Source organism: Callospermophilus lateralis, chromosome 10, assembly GCF_048772815.1.
Source record: "Callospermophilus lateralis isolate mCalLat2 chromosome 10, mCalLat2.hap1, whole genome shotgun sequence".
NCBI classification, from domain to species: Eukaryota; Metazoa; Chordata; class Mammalia; order Rodentia; family Sciuridae; genus Callospermophilus; species Callospermophilus lateralis.
The window spans coordinates 70,310,302-70,335,947 of record NC_135314.1 but is presented as its reverse complement, the minus strand read 5'-3'; positions in this window follow the sequence as shown (position 1 = coordinate 70,335,947).

Genomic DNA, 25,646 nt, shown 5'->3' with positions numbered 1-25,646 from the left:
CGAACAGGTTACCTTGTTTAAACTATGGGTAAACTTGTGCCAAATAAACATTAGGTTGTGGTAAAGCTAAATAAATGATGTTCAGCAGAGTAAATCTAAATATTTACAATATCTTTTAGAATTACTTACATCATTACCCTTCATACACCATTATAATTAAATTACCATTTATATTATTCTATAATTTTCTTAATGATAATAAACATGATCAAAATATTTTCAAATTGATATGTTCACATTAATTAATGTTATGGCATTTGTTTACTAATTTAATTATTCTTCACTGAAGTTGTATTACTCTTCAGATGAAATTATACTTGGTGTAATTCAGTTTAAGTCAGTCTAATGCTAAATGATGCTTAATAGCATCCGAATCTGCAGTTTGGATAGTGAAGAAGCAGAGTGGGTTGCTGTCATTTTCTACAGTGCACATAAACAAAGAATTACAGGCTAAGAATGCTTTCGTTTGTGTATAAAACAAAATAATTTCTTTAAAAATATTTTTGTTGAGACATAATTGAACTTGATGGGTTTGTTTTGTTTTGTTTTTACTGAAAACATCACCATGCAGAATATTACAAAGATATTTTAGCATGAATTCTTTGAAATATGTTCTTTTGTACTTCTAATATTTTCTGCAAAGGATAAAAGGCATGTTAACTTTCTTTATGAATAAAGGAAAATATAAGGCAAAAACACCAGTTTTCCTATTAATTTGAGAACTTATGTTCTGGTGCACTAAGCAGTGTTTAGATCACAAGCATTCCTGAGCATAGTCAAAACAATATTCTCATTTACCCTTTAGTTTTTATACTTGATAGAGAATTATTAAACTTTAAGTTATTTATCTGATCTACATTTTCCCTTAATTGTATTATTTTTCTTATAAGAAATTATAAACTCTTAATACTGTACACTTTAACAAACCGGACTGCCGCCCCCAACCACTGCAGGCAGCTGAACTTAAGGTCGGTCATGTGAATTTCCTGGGACATCAAATAAAACTTAGACACACACTTTACCTTTAAATAAAGCTTCAGGATGGCTCCTCCATTCTCTCGGCCTCAAGCTCCCCAAATGGGAGAGCAAAGAAAGTCACCAGAGGCTGGAGAGAGGGGCGCGGGGAGTTCAGAAGTGAGCTTTTATTGGGGGGACCCTCATTCTTAGAAAGTTCAATCCAAAAAAGGTCAGGAGGGGCAGGGTCACAAGGACATGTGGGAGTAATTCAGCCGAAGGGGCTGCAGGAAGGCATGCCTATGTCTGAAGACACAGTCTGCTACTTTTGAGGATGGGGGAAATATCCAGGTCACTAGAAAAGTGACCGACAGAGCCTCTATGGATCACAGGAAGGTGTATTTGAATCACTCAGCAAGGGCTTCCCACACTGGACAAGCAGAACAAAACAGAAAAATTTTTGTGATTTGAAAATTACTTTCAGTTCACTTAATAGATTTCACCTTCAACAAATCAAAGTGAAGAATGATGATTTTCTGTAACATTTAAGAGACAAGTACTCACAGATTAAAGTTAAAACCAGCAAAGTAGAGAACAGCTAAATATAATTTATGATAGATATCCTAAAACACAGAAGATGTGGTTTTTAAAAAAATGTTAAAAATAAGAAAAAATCTCCAATGTAGTATCTGACTTGCAGAGATACAAAAATATGCCACAATACAATAAAAGTTACTTAAGATATTTTAAAATTACTAATCATATAAATTAAATGTGTTCATTGAGAATGAAATATTAGCTATTACTAAAATAATCTTAACATAATAAAATATCCTTTGCCTTAGGTTTTTTAAAAAAATGTTGATTAGTGGCTGGTAGAATTGGATGATGGAAATTAAGATAAACTGTACTAATCTTGGGCTGGGGATGTGGCTCAAGTAGCACGCTCGCCTGGCATGCTTGCGGCCCCGGTTCGATCCTCAGCACCACATACAAAGATGTTGTGTCCACCGAAAACTAAAAAATAAATATTAAAATTCTCTCTCTTTAAAAAAAAAATTGTACTAATCTTAAAAAACCTTTTCCTTTCCTTTTTATTCAAGCCATGAACACACACAGCCAAGGCACCAGAACCTATATTCTGAAGCCCTGACAAATATTTAACTAATAGATGAAGTGGAATATGAAAGGAAAGTGACCACAACACTCGGAATGACCAAGATATCTTTACTGCAGCAGTGCAACAGCGGAGAAAAGAGAGGGAGAGAGCGAGCGCGCGTAAGAGAGCAAGAGAGAGAGGGGCCTGGAAGGAGGGAGTTTTTATAGCCCAAATCTAATGGGGTCTCTGGGTCTGCAAGCTGCCTTGTTGGCACAAGGGGGTTTAAGTGTTCGACCTTAAGGGGCAGGCTGAGTGTTCAGCATTGAGAAGGGGGGCGAAGTGCTCAGCCCTGAGCAGGGGCTTGGGCGTTTGGACTTGAAGCAAACAGGTGATAAAGAACCAGACAGAGGGTTTGAGAAGCCAGGTCATCCTGCAGCTAACTTTGTTTGGTAAGCCCTGCAGACAACTTACTCAGCCTGTCCTGCACCTAACAGAATATTCCCTAGGAGCAGCACTGCATAAGACCAGTTTTGTCATTATCCAACTGATTTGTGAATGGGAAAGGAGGGGCATAGAGACAAAGGCTAAATAAAAGTAGATTTTCCAACAGGTGAAATGAACATACCCAGGATTTTCTCCGCTCAATACACTAGGTCCAGAAGACTAGTCCATGTTCTGCAGAAGTCAATGAGAAATGTGCACATAAATGGAGAAAGTAAATATATATTTCCACAACCCATATTTTCTCATTTTTATAGCTATGCAAAAGAAAAAGTATACTCTTATGTGAATGTCTCCCATAAAAATTTACACCAAAACAATTAGCATATAAGCAAAAGTAACCATGTCTCTCTTATCTAGATCAATGTAAATAAAAAATTTAAATTCAGGCATTGATTTTGAAATTGAAATAACTGAAGTAACTTGAATTAGTTCACTTTTTTTAAGGCTTGAAGCTATTTATTTTTATTTGCAAATACTCATTTAGCACAATGAAATAAACACTGGTATATTGAGTCCTAGTTAATAGTACTGAACAATATGTATCATTTGGATGATTACAGTATTTAAACAAACTATACAGAAAAAATAATGCTGAAAAAATTATTGGTCATAATATTATTGAGTAATAAATACATAAATTGAAAATATGACTGCTTGAAATTTGCACATGAAAGTGAACTCATTTGGACCGATCAGCGTTTAACATAAACTGAGGGGATGAGGGAAGGCTGTGACCCAAATGATATCCTTCAGGTGAGCAGAAAGAAATAAACATAGTCTATCTTAAAAAATAAAGGGCAGTTTGCTTGTTTAGCCAGGCTATATACCCAGAGTCCTCAGGTTTCGCAGTAGAATTTTTACATTATGGAGCACAAGGACTTTCCTTGTAAAATTACCCCATCAATTTTTTTCTGCCTCCCAAATTGTCCTTCTAGAAGCATCAACGGTATTCTTTCCACATGCAGGTCTTCTGTATTTCCAATCAAAATATTAGGTTTTTGCACTTACCCACCATACCCAAAAATTTGCCATAGCTAACTTTAATCACTTCAAAATTTTTGATTGATGTAATGGAGCACACAAGAATATGACCATCAATATCTGAGGAGTATGTCTAAGGAAAAATGAAAAAGTTACCTTGCCCAGCTGCATCTTCAAGTTCAAGATTGTATTGTCCCTTTACAGTGACAAATTTTGTGAAAATATTTTCCATAGTTGGATCATAGGTCTCAAGAAACTGACCTTTGACAAATTAAATCATCTATGAAGACTTCCCTTCTTCCTCAGCTTTTTAATTATGCCAGGTCTTGAGCAGTGATTAGACAGCTCCTGCCTGCCCACGTGATTGACAACAGAAACTCCATCTTCCATTGGTGGCCAGCAGGAGGTGGAGCCAGGAATAGGGCCGCTTGCCTTGGATTTAAAAATATATCTCAAGCTTTTTGAATTAGTTTACTTTTGGAATAACAATGTTAAAGAAAGTTCTGAGACTGGCATGGTGGCTCAAGCCTTTAATCCCAACAGCTGGGGAGACCGAGAAGGGAGAGTCGCAAGTTCAAAGCCAGCATTCAGCAAAAGCAAGGCACTTAAGTAACTGAGACCCTGTCTCTAAATAAAATACAAAATAGGGCCAGGGATGTGGCTCAGTGGTCCAGTGCCCCTGAGTTTAATCCTTGGTACCACATTCCCGCCGCACCCCCCCAAAAAAAAAATGTTCTGAGAGGGGTATGGTGACGCAAGTCTGTAATCCCAGAGGCTCCAGGGGCTGAGACAAGAGGATGCAGAGTTCAAAGCCAGCCTCAGCAAAAGCGAGGCGCTGAGACCCTGTGTTTAAATAAAATACAAAATAGGCCTGCTGGTATGGCTCAGTCGTGGAGAGCTCCTTAGTTCAGCCCCTGGTACCCCTCGCCAAAAAAGTTCTGATGAACAGTGCATTAGGATAATAGTACAGGGAATAGAGACCCTAACTTTTGATTCTCACTCTTAACACTTTTTAGATGTGTGAATTTAAGTTACTTAAAACTTTGTACAGAATAAAACCATTAGCCCTGAAGACCAATGTGTATTAGTGCATTAGTAAATGGTCAAATGAAAGCCCTTTAGAAACAGCTCAGTTTAGTGATTGTAAACAAGTTAATATCTTAAAAAGATAAATTATCAGAAAACTAAAAACAGACCAAGACATTTTCAAACACTGTTTTGGAAACTGTTTTTAGTTTGCATTCAAATGTGGATGTGGCCCAATAGATAATTATATAATTACTATTTCATGTGACATTTTGTACAAATTACCTTTCCTGGCAATTTTTTTTTTTTCTGGTGCTGGGGATGGAACCCAGGGCCTCAACATGCCAGGTAAGAACTCTGCCACTAAGCTAAATACCCAGCCGTCCTTCTGCATTTTTAACTATTACTGTCTTGCATATAATATGATTAATACAATTTTGGCTATAGTTGTTAAATGTGATTTATGACATCCCTGAAGAAAAATACACAGCCACTTGTATCCACAAGTTCTGCATCTACAAGATTCAACCAACTACAGATTGGAAATTTAGTTAGGCCTAAGATGCTTACATCTGTACTGAACAAATGCAGACTCACTTTTCTTATCATTATTACCAAAAGCAATACAGCATAACAATTTACATAACATTTATATTATGTTATATTATTTATTATAAGTAATTCAGATATGATTTTAAAGTATGTGGAAGAATATGCATAGGTTGTAGGCAAGTATCATGCCATTTTGTAACTAAATGACTTGATAAGCCACTGATTTCAGTATCCATGGGGGCTTATGTAATACTCAGTAGATGCTGAAGATATCTAACACAATTTATGTGTCCATATTTCTGTTCTTTTGTTATTCTTCTAATGCTTCCAGGCTTTTCATTTTATCACTACTTTCGTGCAAATAACTTCTCTTAAGAATCCTAAGAATGCTAATGATAGATCTTAAGTTCTCTTCCATTCAAAAATGTTTATATTTCCCTTTCATTCCTGAATTACAGTTATTACAGATTCAGAACTTAACATTATAAAGAATTTGGTTGGAAGTTCTTTCCTATTAGCTCTTGAAAAATATTGTGCCACTTCATCTGTCTTCATGATTTTTAAATGAGAAATCCACTTTCATTTAATTTTGGATTCCCCTTTAGGTAGTATGTCCTTTCTCGCTGATTTAAGGGTTCCTTATTTATCTTCAATTTAAAAATTTACATAATGTCTTAGCATGTATTTCTTTGGGCTTACCTGTTTTAGGCTCTCTTGGGTTCTTATATGTGTGGGTTTATGACTTTCAACAAATTTTAGAATATTTTTGGCCATTTTTTCTTCAAATGTCAACCCCATTCTTTATCCTTTCCTTCCTCATGAAGGAAAGTATATTTGCTATTGTGTTACAGAACTCTAACCCAAGTTTCATTTTATTTTCCAGAATATTTTCTCAGTGTTTTTCAGACTTGGTACGTTCTTCTGTCTTCAGGTTCACTAATTCTGCTTTCTGGGCCTCTCTATTCAACTATTGAGCCCATCTGGTGAGATTTGAATTTCTCCTATTGGCTTTTTCAACTCTGGAAGTTGCATTTGAATTTTTCATAATGTCTTATTTCCTTACTATTGTTTATTTTCTGTATCAAGAGAATTTTTAATTACATATTAGAGCCTTTTTTATAATGATCACTTCATAATATGTGTCAGATAATTCCAAGATATAATGTTGATATCAGTTGATTCTCCTTCCTTATTCAGTTGTAATTTTTATTGTTTTTGTATGAGCAATGTTTTATTGCATTCTGAACATTTGTCTATTATCTAGGCTTATTTAAAGTTTCTATTTTAGCAGCCACTCCCTTTAGTTTTAACATGTGTTTGGCCTAATTTTGTGGACTGTGATTCTAATCAGTAGTACTCTTTGGGTCTTTGTTGTTTATTTGGTTTTGCTGGAGCTCCCACTGTCAGATTTTTCTGAACATCTAAGCGGAGGGTTCTGGTGGAATCCATCTGTTGCTCTGCAATAGCCTAGTGATTGCATTTGTGGGGCGGGGGTGAAAGAGCCTTCTTATACCTTGTCACTTGCTGTGTGTCTATTTTTCTAGTTCCATCCATCCACTCAGATTCTCTGGGTTGAAGAGGAGGGTTTCATCTCATAAGGCTTCCCACATCAGACCACTTTTTGGCAGGAACTTTTTGCTGGTACATCCCATAAGCTTTAGTATTTTCTGCCAGGAGTCACAGACCTGACAGAAAAAGTCCGTAGCTCCTAATTGGCTTTTTTTTTTTCCCTAGCCTTTTTTTTTTTTTTTTTAATCACAGGATTCCCAATCAATTCTCCTTACTATTGGTGTCAGGCTCCCCTTGTGTGGTCCCAGGAACTCCTGTCAGACCTAGGGACAAATGAACCCACCAGGATGTGCCGCAGTCTGGCTGGGCACAAAATCACAAGCCACTCACAGCCTTGTAGATTCAAACAGCAATTCTTTATTCCCGAACTCACACTGGCACTCTACAAACACGTTCTGGGGAAAATCCACGTTCTGGGCAAAATCCAAACTCTCCACTGGGCTCTGAATCCCACGAGAACTCAACGGGAACTCAAGGAGCAGGCGCGCCTGAGGCAGCAGGATACGCCCTATTCCCACCAGGGTACACCTTAAACCTGGAACCACCCTAAACCCAAGGAGAGCCCTAAACCCTGATCCGCCCTAAACCCGGATCCGCCCTGGTCCTTGAGCAAGGTAACCTTACATGCAATGTCACTGCAAATCACCTGGGTCCAATATGGAGAGTCCTTCCTCTAAGCAACATTGGGTAGGCTGACAAAGAAACTGCCATGCGTCATTCCTACTTGGCAATGGCTCTCAGCAAGGATGCTTTCAAGTGCTATGTTGGGTATCCAGAAATGAAGATCCAAGTGAGATCTCTCTGTTGAGAGGAGTGTGTGGCCATGACACTCCTCTAATCCTGGGGTCTCAAGTCATTTTACCTTCTTTTTAATACCTTTTGGAATGATCCTTTAGATTTATTTTTTCCTTTATGATTGTGTTCAACAGAAAGAAGTTGGGAAAATGAGTCTGAACTAATTTTTTCCTGACTGGAAGTGATGATCCAATTTATCTTAAGAAGTTTATCTGCAGTGTGACACCAGCAAAAGCTTGGTGGAGCTCTGAATGATAGCATCTAATTTCCTGGGAAGAAATTAGCACTATCCAGCTAGAATAATCCTTTCCAATTCATAGTCTCTTTGTTCAATAAAATTCTGCCTCATAGTTCAGCTTTTCCAGAGAAATAGAACATCAAAAACTCTGTTCTCATCATCTCCCCAACACTTCTATTTCATTCTAGAAAACAAAGTCCATACAAAATGGTCTCTGTAAGATGGAAATCTAATTCCAGTCAATAATTCTCAATATAATTCCAGTCTGATCTTCATAAAATTGTCCTCAAATCAACCAGAGAAAGCAATTAACATAACAAAATAAGCTTTGAGGTATGGATTGAAAGCTCAGTTTGGAAAGGTCATGATTGTGACTGTTTTTGCCATACTATTAAATCTTCCCTTTTCAATAGTAGCTTAATTCTGGGAAATAGACAAGAGTAATGGAAAATGCCATGAAAATAATGGACAATATGTGATATGTTCTAGATGTTTACTGCAGGTATAATCCAGTTTCTTGGCTTCAAGATTTTGGACCTGGTTTCCTATTATGTTGGCTCAAAATATTTTGAAAACACCATATTCTTATGATAGTAGTCATTGGAGTGCAATGGTAGTAATTTAATCTTTGATATTCATGGAGAGTTTTAGAGGGTTTCACTGTCCTAAGTATCATTCAATAGGCACCTCTGAAGTTACTTACATATTGGTATTTTCCTCTAACAGAGTAGTGAGGATTTGGCTGTCTCATGATTTTAGTTACTTTTCAGAACCTGAAGCAATGTATCCCTACTAAGTCCAGAGATAATTGACATGTCTAAAATTTCAAACAAATTGAACAACCCTCAAAAATTAGAGCTACAGAAAACTCACTGATAAAATTATAAAATAAGTAGCCTCAAAAAGTGTGACATCCTTGGCTGGGTTGTGGCTCAGTGGCAGAGTGCTTGCCTAGCATGTGTGAGGCACTGGGTTTGACTCTCAGCACCATGTATAAATAAATAAAATAAATATTTTTTTAAAAAAGTAAATACTACTTTTTAAAAAGGTGGGGAAGGGGAGTGACATCCTTAGCAAAAAAGAGTGACTGTCAATACTTGAGCGTCTCTCTGGGATCTAAATAATTCGTGTTTCTCTCTTTGAAATTTAAGAGGGAATTTCAGTAGAATTACTGAAAATCTCAAGGTTCATGTTTATTAATCTATAATGTAGAAAAAGATAATATGAACTTTCTGTCATGGCAGCATATAGAAAAGAATTTACTCCAGATACTAAGGGCAAGAAAAGACTGTCCCCAAACACAGTGCAAGTCTTCCTAAGAATAACAATCATTTCCTTTCAGCCCATCATGAACTTCTTTCAGGAGCTAGTGGGTAAAGTAGAAAGTACATATAGGTTTACATGCTAGCCCACTGGTAGCCCACAGCTGTGTGAAACTGCAAAAATTACCAAACCTCCTCATTTGAAGAGACAGAATAATAATACCTAGGCCATAAGTACTATTCTGAAGAATAAACTAACATATTCTAAGCATCTGGGATGGAGAAAGCATTGTAAATAGTAGTGCTCTTCATTCTAACCATTCTTACCATCACCAAACACACATTCTTTTGCAATAACTTGTTTATATCTATTGAAAATAATGCCTAAAACCTGGAATATATGTCCAGATATAAATTGATCTTAAAGGGGATTGGTAAAATTATGAAAACACCCATATGATAAGGCACTGTTCAATTTAGCCATTAGAATAATTTTACCATCAGTTATTAGGATGAAGCTGGCATATAGCTAGTTAAGAAAAAGAGTTTCAGTAAATTCAAATTGCTTTGAAATGTGACTTTTTAAAAGCTTCAGATGTTTAACAGGATAGACACACATTAATAGTATGATTGTCATCAATTTTCTTTATACTTTTATGTACCATAGATGAGGTTTTTGTTATTATTATTTTGTTTTCTTTAAGCAAGATGTGTTGCATTTATAGTTCAACACAGAAAAGATGAAGCTGCCAGGCCTAGTGGCACACACCTGAAATCTCAGCTTTGGAGAGATGGAGGCAGGAAGATCCCAAGTTTGAGGCCTGCCTGGGCAACTTAGAGATACTGTCTCAAAATAAAATGAAAAGAGGGCGGGGGTATAGCTCAGTGGTAGAGCACTTACTTGCCTAGCATATGCCTGGGTTCAATTCCTATACCACACCACACCCTCCCCCAAACCAAAAAAAAAAAAAAAAAGACAGAGAGAAAAGAATAAGCAAAGGAAGGAAAAGAGGAAGGATAAATCCAAACAGGTACAGATAATGATAACTTCACTTTACTCACTTAGTATTTATGGTGATTATCTTTGAAGAATTACAAGGAACTGGAGATATTTTTCAGTGGTAGATATTTCCCAGCATGCACAAGGCCCTGAGTTTGATAACACTATCACAAAGGAAAAAAAAGTGTTCTATAAAATACATTCTAACTTTGTTAAGTTACCTTAAAAAGATTGTGAATGTCTTATCCAATGGTTGCACACGTGTAATCCCAGTGACTCTGGAGGCTAAAGGAGGATCACATGTTTGAGGCTAGCCTGGACAATTTGGTGAGACCTTGTCTCAAAGATAAAAAATAATAATAAAAAAGAAGGGGTTATGCATGTAGCTCACTGGTAAAACAATACTGACTTCAACCCTCAGTACCCCACTCCCTGCCACCCCAAAATAGAATGTCACAGATGCTGTTCTATTTTCAGGCCCTATATCTGATCGCCACACATGGAAAGCCGGAACTGCCAAACCCAGAAAAAGTTTCACCTGTGTTTCAAGATTTCTTAAATCAACACTTGGAAATCAATGTAAAGGAAAGGGGTTCAGCCAAGGAATTATTACAGGTAAATTTGGAAATGATGCCATTTTGGGGAAATGTTGGCTCTTTTAATATCCAAGAAAAAGTTTTCATTTCACTATTCATTGATCACTACCAGTAAGGCAGCTGCTACATTTTAGGGTTTCATCTGCCAGGAATAAAAGTTTAATATAGTGATAGTAAGTTTTTGTATGTTATTAAATACCATATACATTCAATGCTGGTGTAAGTGTATTTATGGGCTGTTGGTAGATTTTTGGAAAGTAGAAAAACTAAATCAACTCTGTTTTCAACTATGAAAGTTATGGACTGATTATGAGGGGTTTGGGCAGGTATTAAAATACATATTTTAAGTAAATTGTATTCATAAGTAGTCTTCAGAGCTTAGTTGAAAGAAAATATTTTGCTTCTAAATTGTGCACTTGTTTGTCCCCTCTTTTTGGCAGCACCCATTCCTGACTTTGGCAAAACCGTTGTCTAGTTTGACACCTCAAATCCTTGCCGCTCAAGAAGTAATGAAGAGAGAAAATGTTAATGTCATTGAGAAGAATTAATATTCTTTTTCCACTTCCTAAAAAGAAAATTTTAAACAAATGTAATAAAGTGTTTATTGTTGTAAAAGATGTGTAACTTAATAGTTGCCATTTTAGCCATGTTAAGTGGACAACTCAGTGGTATTAATTACACTCACAATGTTGTATGACCTTCTGTTTCTAGAACAGTTGTGTCATGCCAAATAGAAGCTCTGCCACCATTAAGTCATAATTCCCATTCCTCCTTTTCCAGACCCTGACCACCACAATTCTTGTTTTTTTTTCTTTTATTTGTTCTAATTAGTCATTCATGATTAGAATGCACTTTTGACACTTCGTACATAAATGGAGTATAACATCTCATTTTGTGCATTGGACATGATGTAGAAACATATTAGTCATGTATTCACGTACTATGCACATAGGGTAATAATGTCCAATTCATTCTACTATCCTTTTTACCCCCATACCCCCTCCCCTCCCTTCACTCTCCTCTACCTAATCCAAAGTACCTCTGTTCTTCCCTAGCCACCCCCTAATTGTAAATTAGTGTCCACATATCAGGGAAAACATTTGGCCTTTGGTTTTCTGGGATTGAATTATTTTGCTTCGCATGATATTCTACAGATCCATCCATTTACCTGCAAATGCCATCATTTTATTCTGCTTTAATGCTGAGTAATATTTCATTGTGTAGATAGATCATATTTTCTTTATTCATTCATCTGTTGAAATACACCTAGGTTGGTTCCATGGTTTAACTAGTTGAGCTGCTATAAACATTGATATGACTGTGTCACTGTACTATGCTGATTTTTAAGGTTTTTTTTTTTCTTTTTTGGAATAGACAGGGGAGTGGGATAATTGGGTCAAATGGCTTTCTTAGGAATCTCCATAGTGCTTTCCATAATGGTTGCACCAATTTGCAGTCCCACCAACAATTTATGAGTGTCCCTTTTCCCCCACATCCTTGCCAACACTTATTATTCCTTGTATTCTTCATAATTGACATGCTGACAGAAATGATAAAACCTTTGAATAGTTTTGATTTTTCATTTTTCTAATTGCTAGAGATTAAAGATGTTGAACATTTTTTTCATATATTTATTGATGTATTTGTTCTTCCAAGAAGTGTCTGTTCAGTTCCTTGGGCCATTTATTCATTGGGTTATTTGGTGGGATTTTTATTTTTAGTTCTTTATATATCCTGGAAATAAATGCTCTGAGTGCACATGGCAAAGATTTTTCTCTGATTCTGTAGGCTCTCTCTTCACATGACTGTTTCATTTGGTGGGAAGAAGCTTTTTAGTTTGAACCCATCCCATGTATTGATTCTTGATTTTAACTTAAGATTCAGGGTTTTGTTAGGAAAGTCATATCCTAAGCCGACATGGTGAAGAATTTGACCTTATTTTTCTTCTATTAGGTGCAGGGTCTCTGTCTTTGATCTGAGTCTTTGATCCACTTTGAGTTCAGTTTTGTGCTGGGAGATGGAATAGGGGTTTAATTTCATTTTGTTATATAGATTTCCAATTTTCCCAGCACCATTTGTAGAATAGGCTATCTTTTCTCCAGTGAATGTTTTTGGCAATTTTGTCTGAGAAAATGTATTTATGTAGTTTTTTTCTGTCTTCTATTATGTACCATTGGTTTGTGTCTTGTTTTATTGCCAATATCTTGCCATTTTGTCACTATAGCTCTGTTGTATAGTTCAGGTTCTGGTTTTGTGTTGCTTCCTGCCTTATTCTTCTTGCTAAGGATTGTTTGGTGTATTCTGGGTCTTTTGTTTTTTCCAAATGAATTTCATTATTGCTTTTTCTAGTCTTATGAAATAAGAGTTTTGTTGAGATTTTAATAGGAATTGCATTAAATTTCTGTAATGCTTTTGATAGTATGGCAATTTTGACAACATCAATTTTGCCTCTTCAGGAGCATGGGAGATCTTTCCATCTTCTAAGTTCTTATTCATTTTATTTAGTGTTCTGTTTTATTGTAGAGAATTTTCACCTCTTTTGTTAGATTGATTCCCAAGATTGTTTTTCGTTTTTTTGAGGTTATTGTGAATGGGGTAGTTTTTTCCTAATTTCTCTTTCAGTAGATTCATCACTGATATATAGGAATGTGTTTGATCTATGGGTGTTGATTTTATTTCCTGCTACTTTGCTAAATTCATCTATTAGCTCTAGAAGTTTTCTGATAGAATTTTTTGGATCTTCTTAAGAATCATATCATTGGCAAATAATGATTGTTTTTTTCTTTCCCTATTCAAGAATAACATTGAATAGAAGTGATGACAAATGGCATACTTGTCTTATTCTAGGTCTTAGAGAGAATGCTTTCAATTTTTCTCCATTTAGAATGATGTTGGCCTTCAGTTTAACATAGATAGCCCTTACAATGTTGAGGTATATTTCTATGTAGTTTTTCTAGTGTTTTGAGCGTGAAGTGGTGCTGTATTGTGTCAAATGCTTTTTGTGCATCTTTTGAGATAATCAATGACTTAATGTTTTGAAGTCTATTGATGTGATGAATTACATTTATTGATTTCTGTATGTTGAGTCAACCTTTGCATCACTGGGTTGAACCCCACATGATTATGGTGAACTATCTTTTTACATTTTCATATGCATTTTGCCAGGATTTTATTGAGAATTTTTACATCTATGTTAATCAGGGATATTGGTCTGAAATTTTCTTTCCTTGATGTGTCTTTGTCTGGTTTTGGAATCAGGGTGATATATGCCTCATAGGATGAGTTTGGAAGGTTCATTCCTTTTGTATTTTCTGGAATAATTTGAGGAGTACTGGTGTTAATTCCTCTTTGAAGGTCTTGTAGAACTCAACTGATAATCCATCTGGTCCTGGGCTTTTCCTTATTAGTAGGCTTTTGATGGTGACTTCTATTTATTGCTTGAAATTGATCTGTTTAATCAAATATATCTTCCTGATTTAGTTAGGGTAGATCAAATGTCTCTATAAATTTGTTGATGTCTTCAAGATTTTCTATTTTATTGGAGTATAGATTTTCAACATTGTTTCTAATTACTTTCTGTATTTCAGTTGTATTCATGGAGATATTTACTTTTTTATTACATATTTTAATATTTTGAATTTTCTCTTTTACTCTTCATTAGAGTGACTACGTGTATATCAATTGTATTTATTTTTTCAAAGAACCAACTTTTCATTTTGTCAGTTTTTTGAATTATTTCATTTGTTTCAGTTTCATCTCTGATTTTTATTTCCTTTCTTATTCTGCTTTGGTATTGATTTAGTCCTCTTTTTCTAGGGCTTTTAGATGTAGTGTTATGTAATTTATTCATTGACTTTTTAGTTTTAATGAATGAGCTCAATGCAATGAACTTTCTTAGTACTGCCTTCGTAGTGTCTCAGATATTTTGACATTGTGTTTCTGTTCTCATTTACCTCTAAGTATTTTTTTAATTTCATCCTTGATTTGCTGGGAGCCATCAGCCAAGTAGGTATGACAAATTCCTTGCCAGCTTACTCCCATGCTGTCTAGTGGAAGGACTTCTGAAAGGTGACCTTGCTCAAGGACCAGGGCAGGATCCGTGTTTAGGGTGTTCCCCCTTTAGAATAGGGCGGTTTAGCATAATAGGAGATTAGGGTGTTCCCCCTTTAGAATAGGGCAGTTTAGCATAATAGGAGATTAGGGTGTTCCCCCTTTAGAATAGGGCGTATCCCGCTGCTGAGTTCCTCTTGAGTGCTTAGGGTCAGAGAGTATATTTTTGGAGACAGAAGCCCAGGAGTAGTGGATTTGGGCAGAGAACGTGGATTCCCCCAGAGCGTGTTTGTAGACAGCCCGTGTGAGTTCGGGAATAAAGAATTGCTGTTTGAATCTACAAGCTGTGTGGAGACTCGTGATTTGTGCCCAGCCAGAGACTGCGGCATCTGGTGGCCCGTACGGGGAACGCCTGAAGCTTGGGGGTAAGTGAAATTGCTCGCCCCTGAGGGAAAGGCGAGAGAATGGGTGACCATTTCAAAAAACAATGTGTTCTTCTTTTGATTTATTTTGTTTTTCTTTCAAGCTGCCTATCCCTAGAAATTTCTCAGGCAAACTGGAAAAAATGGTTGACTAAAGGCTTGAAGTCTGTCGGCCCTGAGGAAGAGAAAATTGATACGATTTTTTATTCCGTTTTTGCTTCATTCAATTTCAGTTTTGTTTTGTGTTATCTTATTGGGTTGTGCTTTTCATTCATCATTAAATTGTGTATTATTTAGTTTCCAGGTGTTAGAGTAGCTTTTTATTTTATCATTGATTTCTAATTTCATTCTATTGTGATCTGATAGAATGCAAGGTATTATTTCCAGTTGTTTTGTATTTACTATGAGTTGCTTTGTGTCATAAGATAGTCATCTATTTTAGAGAAGGATCTGAGAAGAAAGTATATTTGCTTATTGATGGATGAAATATTCTATTTATATCTATTAAGTCTAAATTATTGATTGTATTATTTTGTCATTTCTTAGTTTTTGTTTGAAAGATATGTCCAGTAATGACAGGGTGTGCTAAAATTAACTAGTGTTATTGCTTGTGGTCTATTTGATTCTTGAAATTGAGAAAGATCTGATGTACATGGATGCTCCATTGTTTGGGGAAGATATATTCATGATTGTCTTGCTGTTGTATAATTCCCTTAAGCAGCAGGTAATTTTCTTTTTCCTGATTAACTTTGGCTTAAAGTTAACTGATATAAAAATGGAAAACCCTGCTTGTTTAGGTGATCTAATTCAGTGACGTGTTTTTTCTCATCCCTTCTCCTACAATATGTGGATGCCTTTGCCTATATGATGAGTTTCTTGGAGACAACATATTCCTTGGTCTTGTTTTTTCATCTTATCTGTCAGTGTCTTTTGATTGATGAATTTATGCCACTAACATTCAAGATTTTATTGAGATATGATTTGTATTCCCAGTCATTTTGGTTTCTGTTTTTTAATTTGGCTTAGTTTCTCCTTTAATTATTCCTTTAGTGTGCAGTTCCTTTCTTTGCTGTTTTTTTTTTTCATTTTATCCTCATGAAATATTGTGTTGAGAATATTCTGTAGTGCAGACTTTCTAGTTGTGAATTCAACTTCTATCATGGAAGGCTTTTATTTCATTTACAAATATGAAGCTTATTTTTGCTGGATATAAAATTCTTGCTTGGAATACATTTTCTTTCAGAACTTGGTATATATTTTCCCAGTACCTCCTAGCTTTGAGAGTCTAATTTGAGAAATCAGCTGAGATCTGAATTGGTTTCCCTCATATGTAATCTGACAGTTTTCTCTAGTGGGCTTTAAAATTCCTTATTCTGTATGCTAGGCATTTTCATAATAGTCTCACTTGTTGTGGGTCTGTTGTCATTTTGTACATTTGGTGTCCTGTGTGCCGCTTGTATTTGATTTTCCATTTCATTCTTTGGGTTTGAGAAGTTTCTGATATTATTTCATTGAAAAGATTGTGCATTCCTATTTGTTTCTCCATGCATTCCTCTATCCTGATAAATCTTAAATTTGGTCTTTTCATGTTATTCCATAACTCTTGGAAGTTCTGTTCATGATTTTTATTACCATCATCTCTGTGTGGTCAACTTTATTTTCACAACTTTATATATTTTGTCTTCATTACCTGAGGTTCCGTTTTCCAAGTGGTCTAGTCTGTTGGTAATATTTTCCGTTGTATTTTTAATTTGGTTTACTGAATCCTTTATTTTTAGGATTTCTGCTTGATTTTTTTCATAATAACTATTGTGATCTTTCACCTCCTGAAATTTATCTCCAATTTCACTTTTTACATCATCCTTTATGTCATGGATCAGTTTATACATTCTGAACAACAACTCTGACATTTCTTCTACTGTGTTGTCAATGGATTCTATTATTGGAGTATCTTGGTTTGTTTGGGGTTCTTGGTTCCATTATTTTTTTCATGTTGTTTATTTGTCTTCTCATCTAGCAGCATGTATTTGAGGTATTATAGTTTCTACCCTGTAGATTTATATTGTCCTTTGAGGTTTCCAGTGCCTCACCTTTAAGGGAGAGATCAATTTTTTTTAGCACCCAATGCAAATCAAATATCTCTTAAGAAATTTAGTTTTGTCACAACATAAATTAGGTGTTCTATAAATGTCTGCAATATAAGCAGTAGGTTTGCAAAAGTATTTACAATTTCTGATGGTAGACAAAGAACAGGAGTGGTGTGGGATGTGATGTTTATGAGATAGGATGAGAGTAGACAGAAGTATAAGATTGTAGAAAGAGGAATCAAGAAGTTGGCTGTTAGCAGAAGAGATGGAGAATCCAGAGAAACAGATACATGAGAGGAAAATATAAAAAATAAACATTTAAAAATAATAAAAATAAAATATAAAGATAAAATACACAATACTGAAATATACTATTCAGACATCCAGGTCCTAAATAACCTGACGCATTAAAAAATACTTGATTCAAAATGGTAATTATGTGAGCACAGAAAAAATCTTCAAGGAAAATTGAATAATTGTTCCTCTTGGAGTACAAAAGCTTCTCAGCCAATAGGTGGGGTTGTCTGGAGTTTGCTGGTAGATCCACCTTCAGGATGGTGAGGTTTGCTAGGGTGGGTTAGTCCTGGAGGTAAAACTAATAAACTCTGGGCATAGCAATTGCTGGTCCATGTTGGAAGATTGCACCTTAGGAATTTCCTTTGTGTTCAACTCAGTGATGTAGGAGAGCTTGATCTTAACCCCTTATGTCACCTGTGGACCCCATAATTGCTGGTCAGTGATTTAGTTTCCAAAGTCAATCTCTCAGGACCCTACCCTTTTGAATTCCTGATTAGGCACCTCTCTTCCCATTGGTCCTGAAGGCTGAGCACCAGGACCTGTGTGCCTGTCTTGGAGACTGGTTCTGTATTGGGTACATCAGGACCAGGTGGTGAAAGCTGTGGCTTGCCACATAGCTGCAAGCACTGGGCTGGGTTGGTGGATCAGCAGGGGTTGAGATATGGTTATTGGGAAGCTATAGGGCCCTATTAATTGCCAAACCTAGCAGACCCAGATCATCAGTGGATGATGAACTGGGGAGGGAGTCAGGGACCCTGCTGGTGTCACGTCCCAGCCGAGGGAACCCAGTGGGTGCTGGACCAGTTGGCTGAGCAAGCCAAGGGCAAGATGCTCTCATAGCCTCTTCCAGCCTTCCAAACTGCTGAAGCCAGTCCTGTCAATCCCCCCCATGGAATTCAGGACTTAGAGCCTCTGCAGTAAGATGGTTGGCACACCTAGCAGGACAACCTCAAGTGTAGCCAAACCTGTAGGTACCTTGATGATGAGGGTCCAGAGCTGGCTACTATTCCTAGGTGGTAGCGGCTATGCCCTGTGATGGTGGCAGTGGTGGCAAACCTTCAGGTATCTTGATATTTGACTTCCCGGCCCTGGCTGGTGTCCTAATCTGGAGACTGCTGCATCTCTATATGGCAGTGCAGCAGCAGAAATGTCCCAAAGTGGAGATGACCATGTTCCCAGATGAGGCAGCAGTGAGGAGCACCACAGTGATGGTAGGCAGTCTCATTAGGAGATGGGGCTCTGTGCAGCAGGTTGCACTTCAACAACTTAATTTTTAAAGAGTATTTTACAAGATACCAAAATCACTCAAAAGGATGGCCAAATTCCTATTACTTTAATAATTGTTATGCATCCTTTTGAAAACCTGACCTGTTGTACCTGCCAATATATTCCTGCCCCAGTTTACTGTTCATGAAAATTCGGACATTTCACTCCTATAGAATTCCAAGAAAAATTTCTTATACTACTGACAGAATCTTTATTTATTTAGCTGGCTTGAAAATCCTATTTGTTTCTTCTTTCTTAATCTACTCCTGGTGTCAAGGTTCTTGGTTTGCATTTGCCATAAAACAGACTCTCAGGTGGGGATTTTTGTGCAAAAAGATTTCCAGAAGAATCCTTTGGAGAATGAGGGTCTGAATTTTGGCAAGGGGAGAGTTGCAATTCAAAGCCATTAACCAAGCTCCACTCAAATTCCCTGGAAGCTCTAGACCTATGATGGTCCTTCTTGGTTATTTCCTTTGAAACAAGGGAGTCAGCAGCTAACCACTGGCTGTGATCTACCTCTGGAAAATAGGCATGATCTTACATCAAACAGGTATATTAAGGTGAGGGAAATTTGAAAGAAAAATCTAGCCATAACCATCAGTAATTAACATCCCAGAAGCTGGAAGAATGAGCTTTAATTCCTGAATGGAGATCTGAGTATGTCACCACAGCATGCATTGCATTCAGGCTAGACTCTGAGCTTCTTCTATGTCAGACTGTATACCTTGTTCATCTTTGCATGCTGCATGCCTAGAGCAGTGTCTGGCTCTTCGTAGGAGTCCAACTTCTTCTTGCTGTATAATATAGGCTAAGGTAGCTGTTTGCTAGTCAAAATTTTAAAGCAATTACTTATCACTTATATTTATATAACAGAAAATTTTTTTAAATTGCTTTGAATTTTGAGTCTAAACACTGTTTTTAATTTATTGTCTCAACTCATACTTGTTGATTACTTTAATATGTTGTAGGCATTATAAAACATCTCAAGGCAAATTATTTCTCTTAATGGAATATATATTTTAATAAGGAAATTTGAAATTTAAAATCTCATTTTAATAAGGAAAACACCTAGCACTTTACTGTTTTTTTCCCCTTTTCTACAGTCTGACATGAAAAAAATAAAAAAGAAAATTGACCTTATACTATTGGAGTCTCCACTAACAATTATAATAATAATCCCTTGCTTTTGAATGGCTACAATTTGTTCTATAGAGGATAGGAATGATAATTTTAGTAGTAGTCACTCCCACCTATGTGTTTAGAACTTTCATTGTATTTGAGATTGAATGAAGACTAGAAATAGAAAAAACAACCATTAAAATAGACAATGAGATTAAATTAGAACATTTCCATTGTCATTTTCACAGTTTGTACCAATAAAAGTCTCTAAGCAATATGTTCTTTCTGAGAAAGAAAACTTCTTTTTGTAACCCTTATTCTATGAGTGACAACTAAACTTTTTTGGATATTTATAATCAAACCAATCGTGGGTGTTAGTTCACCTGTGTCTGTTGCAGAGAACTCTGTCACATCATTGTCCAAACTGACAACAGGCTACTAATTATATGATGAATTTCATCAAACACCACCTTGGTGTTTCTGATTTATCTCCCAAACTACCTAGATTGAAAAGATGTGCACTGTCCAGCTCTTCAATGTAAGAATTGTTTAGAGTAAATTCAGTTAGAAATAAGCAAGGCCATGAATATCTTAATATATCTCTTAGCCAAGTTTTCTATCCTTCTGAAACATGTTAAAAGAAAAACTATCACTTTTATTCACTGAAATACTAAAGTGAATTAAGAACATATTTTAGGTGACACCAATGTAGAAAGCAAAACAAGTGGCCTTTGACCAAGGTGTCCTAAGTTTGTGTTGAAAGAGCCACGTGAGGCAGCAGAATGTGTTTCCAGAGTGGGAGATCTACAGTAACTCCATTTGTGAAATAATGACTTAAGAATATATTGATTTATGATTAATTGAATGACTAAATTTCAAAATTGTCTTTCTTACATCTTAGAATTCTAGATTATTTCTTCCTACCTTTCATTATTGACCTTTTCCTGAAATTGCTACTGTAAATACAAAAGTTAAAATTTTGCTTCATTCAATAATTTTAGTTTAGTTATTATGGTGTTTCTGGAAATCTGTAAGGCATTTGAGGATTAAAAATGAAAATTTTTGTTAAAATTGCTGCTTTGGAGAAGGACTGGAGTTGTATTTAACCTATAAAAATAAAAAATGCAACTAAAAAACAAGAAAACAAGAGTTTATTCGTCTGTTATTCCTAGTTTGCTGTCCCTTCTTGCTTTCTTTTGTTTTATTTTTAATCTAAATTTAGCAATAGAAAGAGTCCTACTATGTTTTCTCTTTTTACCTATGTAAATTATTGATCCAGATGAGTGATTTTCCAATTTTAATGAGCATGAGCCTCAGGTAGGGCTCTTGCTAAAATACAGCTTGCGGGTTAGTGCATCTGGAACTAAGAATGGTCATTTTTCTCAAATTTCCTATGATGCCAATACTGCTAATTCATGGAAATTGGTTTTGGTGGAAAGGTCTACTTGCTGTGACCTCCCACTGACAAATTATAATATGGAAATCTAAGAACTGGGAATGTAGCTCAGTGGTAGAACACACAACTAACAGATGTGAAGCTCTGGGTTCAATCCCTGGTACAACTGGCAGGCAGGAGAGGGAAGAGATCTAAACAACATGCTGTTAGGAAATTAAGCCATTGATGAAACATCATATTTAAGCTTAGTAAAGAAAAAAGAAAGTAGGAAAATTGTCCCAAAAGATTGGGTAAATTATATGTTTGAGTAAATGTGTAAATTAGAAGGACATATTGAAGATTAACAAAAGTTCTAGCCAAACTCTCTCACATGAGGTCAGTCTTGACACTGATTTCAGTTCTTAAAAATGGCAAGCATGGGGCATGGACATCTTTGCTGGTGTCACTCTGACATTCCTTTGAATATTCTTAATGATAGCTGGAAGTTCATAATGGAAACACAGGTGTTAAACAGGGGGAGTTAGAACAAAACTACCTCTTCTAAGTCTAGAGAGAAATACTAATGTTCAGACAAATCTAAGTGTATTTACTGATCAAATGCTGCTATAAGTTACCCTTCTCTGGGGATATCACTTTATCTGTGAGTATCATTTCTAATTTGAAATATGGAAGTAATATTGGATATTCTCAAAAATCCTTTTCAACTTTAATGGCTTATGATATTATGATTCCTGTATAGACAGTATTTCTGGAAAAGTTGAACAGTTCACTGACTGAACTTATAATTTCTTTCCTTAGCTGTAAAAATTGATGCCAGCCTATACCTACAAACAGCAAACTATCATTAGAATCTTTTCTTTCCAATTTTCTTTTAGATTCCAAAGATACATTTTTATTATCCAGGAAAAAATCAAAAAACAAAACTGATTCTCTTTCTCCATCATTTTCCTTCCAAAATCACTTACCAAATGAGTCTCAAATTGCTTTTAGCATTAGCAAGATGTTAATACTTAAGATCAACCTCACTTCAGAGATCAAATTCACTCCTGAGCTTCTAGTGATAGTAACAAAACACAGGTCATCTCTTAGGGCTTTTTAGAAGAAAAATCGGTATCATGAATATTTTAGTTTAGTAACAAATATGTCAAAGATAGGAATAATAATAATCTTACATAAATTAAAATATAAATATAATTAAAATGTCCTAAATGACATAACTACAACAAAAATTAAGAAACCTTTTAATTTGATGGTTCAGTTCACACTCACACATACATATGTTACTTTCTGTTTAGTAATTTAAAACTATAAAACTCATATTTAAAATACAAGTAAATCTTAAAAGACTAGTCTATGAATAAATCTATTAGTTTTCCATTGCTATGACAAAACATCTGAGATAAACAATTTAAAAACAGGTCAGATTTATTTTGGTTCACAGTTTCAGAGGTTTTAGTCCATGGTCACTTGGCACCATTGTTTTGGGGCCTGTAGTGAGGCAGAATATCATGTTGAGAAGCATATGGTAGAACAAAGATGGCTCATGCAGGGCAGCTGGGAAGCAAGTAAAAGGAAGGGCTGGGGCCCCTGTATCACCTTCTAGACAGTATCCCAACTGAGCTAACTTCCTTCCACTAGGCTCCTCCTTATAAATTTTCTACCACCTGTCAATAGCTCCATCAACTACACATGATCCTTTAAGGGACATTTAGGATCCAAATCATACCAATACTTGAAGTTGCAGAAATATCATTATATAGAGTAAAACAATGTTTGGGTATAATGAAGAGAGATGTTCTGCCTGAGTAGAATAGATAAATGATAGAAACTCTCACATTAATGCAAAATACAAACAAGGAAGTGGGTTTAGAAATGGCAACTAGGGATTAAACCAGCAGGCATGACCTTGTTGCTAATATCATGTAACAATTAAATTTTTATTCTAAGTTCAATTTTCAGAAAGATCTAAGACTTAACTAATATCGAATATGCTGTAATGGGACTATAATAAACTTCTATAATAATGAGCTATACATATGTAATAATTAGAATATACACATTATATTTAAATATATAAGAGCCTTACAATAATAATCTAAAGTCACCCCAAACCAAGATATTAAATCATATCTAACAAAACCAATGCCACATTGAGAATTATTTCCATCCTCATAGTAAATTTCATTATTTATACTTTGTAAAAATTTTTATATTCCAGGATTTGAACTTTTTTTAAAAAAGCATGTAAATAACAACAACAATTAGAAATTATACTCCATGTACAGAATATGTTAAAGTACATTTTACTGTCGTGTATAACTGAAAATAACAAGTAAAACTTTTAAAAAGCATTTAAATTATTTTAAAATAAGGGTGAAACTTAAGACATTCAAGGCATTTAAGGAAAGAGGTGATACTAAATAGTGATTTTAAAAATATCCTACAGGGAAGTCCTGTGGGGCCCAAGCTTACTGGTAAAGAAAAGCACAAGTAAGATCAAATAGGTTGGAACACATGTGTGTTTCAACTGTACTAAAGTAGACATTTTTATGACACCAAATTATATAAATTTAACATGCAGTTCTCTTTATGAATAAATAGAAGAATAGCATTATAGCATATTCTTTAAATTCTTTCCATCCAAAATTATTGGATTCTGATTCCAATTTTAGTAAGAGCTAACTAGAATTCAAGTTGGGTTTGAGCTCTTTGATGAGTGCTAATTTATCCACATTATTTCCTTACTTGGAAATATCTGCAAACTCCATTCTTTGGCAAGACCATGCATTGGCAGCAGCACTCAAGAAACCGTATGTGGAGAACATATTGACAGTCTTTCACACAAACTGCCATACACAGTCTTTCCGCAGACCCATGTATGGTGACTCAAAGAACAAAAATGTCAAATTATTGCTTTAAAACCTTAAGAATTGAGAATAATTTTTGAATTGCTTATAAATTTTCTACCACCTCTTAATAGCTCCATCAACTACACAAGCCTAGAGACTGTGAAAAAAAAATCTGCAGACACAGTGAGGCAATGAATAAATGCTGAATGCACATGAAGGACAGGAAGTTCTCAGTCATTACTACTTTGCTCTAGGACCTTGCATCCATGGCTGATGGGGAACAGATACACAGTTATCTACCCAAAATACCTTTACTTGATTCCTGGAAGACATCCAAGGTCAGAGTCCCTGAGGCTTGTCCAAGTGTGGAAAAAACACACCATCCCTACTTTGCAAGCTATCTTAAGAGTTTCTCCTATCCCTTGGGATAGAATGCAGACCTTGGTGGACTGAAAGCTGATAGTTTAAAGATCAAGAGATGGTTTTATTCTACTAGATAAGTCAGAGTGCTCACAGCAGTCCTAGAAAGTAGAGCAAGGAGAATATGTCAGAAAGTGAGTTTTAAATCTGAGTGGGGTAACCAAGAATCATTAACTTAATAAGTTTTCTATAAGCATTCTTGTTTTCATCATCAGATAGAAAGGAGGCTCAAATTTTTTCAAAAGAAAATAAAGTTAAAATTCAACATATTTCAAATGTGTGCCTATTAAATGCTATACCCTACAAGGACATAAAGTGAAGTCAGTAACAATGCAGGTAAGAGCTATTTGTTTTGCCTGTTACTGGATTTGTTTGACATCCTGTGGCATTAGTTCAAAAAGCAGACCTAATGGAAATGTGGCCAACCATCAGAATATTTCCAGGCTAAAGATAAATTATACTGTCTTGTCCAATTGGAGCTTCTCTGCTCCATTAATGCCATAAGAGGGACAATATTACATCTGTTTGTATGGCACAGAAGACAGTTGGACATTTGGTGTGCAGAATGTTATAGTTGGAAACACTAAGGCAAAGAACTGCTAAAGGACCCTGTCCTAGACACTAAATATGTGACCTAAAGCTCCTAAAACTAACTGAACACTATGTTTTATATTTGATCACCTTCTAGTTAAAATGTGTTCCATCAGCATAATACTAGATTTCAATTGTGTATTTTCCAAAGATTTGTATGCCACAGCCTGGCTGGGCACAAATCACGAGCCACTCAAGCAGGAACAAACTTTATTTCTGAACTCCACCAGCACACTCCACACACGCTCCCTGGAAAAATGCCGAACACCACGCCACGCGGCTCCTCCCAGGACACACTACTCCAACAGGAAATCCCTCCTCCGGAATTACCTCCTACCACACTTCCCCAACCAATGGGAACTCTCCGGGAGTTCCCGGAGAGCTCCAAAGTAGCAGGCCTAGGCAGACAGCAGGGGTCTAATCTCCAATTGAATGCACATTTTAACATAATCATTATCATCTCAATGGCTTGCTGGGATCACCTTTCAACCAAAAAATGCCATGCCATGTGTCATTCCTACTTGGCTATGGCTCTCAGCATTTGTAGAAAAATTTTATACAGTATATTCAATG